Genomic DNA, 1,422 nt, shown 5'->3' with positions numbered 1-1,422 from the left:
GTTCTTAGTGCTCAGCATCACCAACTGGCCCTGCGAGAAGGTGATGGCATGTCGGGATTTGTTAAAGTAGTCCGCCGTACGTTGCTGTGCAGCTTCAAGGCAAGATTTCGCGTCAGTCAGTCGGGACACAAAGGACTTGGCAAACGTCTTTGCTGCAGGCAAGTTGACGTCCAACTCCCGCCAAACAGGCAAGGCAGGGTTGTATCCATAATTCAGGAAAAACGGACTTTTGCCAGTCGCGCGATTCACAGCATTATTAATCGCGAATTCAGCAGCAGTTAGATATGTGTCCCAGACAGAAGGTGTATGTCCGGCATAATTGTGCAACATATCGCCAAGAGTGCGATTCGTACGTTCTGTCTGTCCATCAGTCTGTGGGTGATAGGCAGTGCTCAGGTTAACACGCATGCCTAACAGATCACCCAGGGTGCCCCAAAATCTGCTGGCAAATTGTGATCCGTGGTCGGTCACAACATTCTTGGGGACACCATGCAAACACACTATGTTGTCAAAGAACAGACGTGCAGTTTGCTCAGCTGTGCAGGATGATACCGTAGGTGCCAGGTGCACCATTTTCGTGAGTCGGTCTACCATGACCAAAACGGCATCGAATCCCCCCTCAGTTTTGGGCAAAGCTACAACAAAGTCCATGGTAACACTTTCCCAAGGGGCGGCCGGCACAGGCAAGGGACACAGGAGGCCGTGGGGCTTACCAGACAGGACTTTATTGCGTTGGCACAGCTCACAGTTCTGGGCATAGTTCTCGGCGTCCTTAGCCATCCGAGGCCACCAGAATTGACGATGGAGAACCTCGACCAGACGGGTGCAGCCAGGGTGCCCAGCCAGCGGGTCGTCATGAAAACATGACAGGAGATCATGACGCTGCAAGTCATCATTCGGAACGACAACCTGCCGAAAAGTACCCTCAGTGCGGATCCAAAGGCCACTGTTACGGGTTAAATGGCCAGTATTGTGGTTATCGGAAAACCAGGGATCCGTGGCATAGGCAGCTCGAAGTCGTTGCACAAGTTCAGAGGGCACAACGGGTGCTGCAGCACGGTTGCGTGTAACGACTGACAGAATGGCTGCATGCAGACAAGGGTGCCAACTTAAGGCATCAGCAATGTTAAGGATGCCTTGCAGGTATTCCCATGTAAAGTCAAACCGGCTAAGGTATTCCATCCACCAGGCTTGACGACGGTTAAGGGTAGGCACGCCTTGCAGAAACGTTAGGGGTTTGTGGTCGGTTTTGAGGGTGAACGGCCGACCCTCCAGATAACACTGCCACTCCTTAAGCGCGTGCAGTACAGCAAGAAGTTCTTGTTCCCCAGTGGTATAACGGGTTTCAGCCCCCGAGAACTTCTTACTAGTAAACGCAATTGGTCTCCCGTTTTGCAGCAGTACTGCTCCCGTACCATGCAG

The sequence above is a fragment of the Volvox carteri genome, assembly GCF_000143455.1.
Source record: "Volvox carteri f. nagariensis unplaced genomic scaffold VOLCAscaffold_237, whole genome shotgun sequence".
In the NCBI taxonomy this organism is placed as follows: Eukaryota; Viridiplantae; Chlorophyta; class Chlorophyceae; order Chlamydomonadales; family Volvocaceae; genus Volvox; species Volvox carteri.
Note: the sequence above shows the minus strand (reverse complement) of the source record.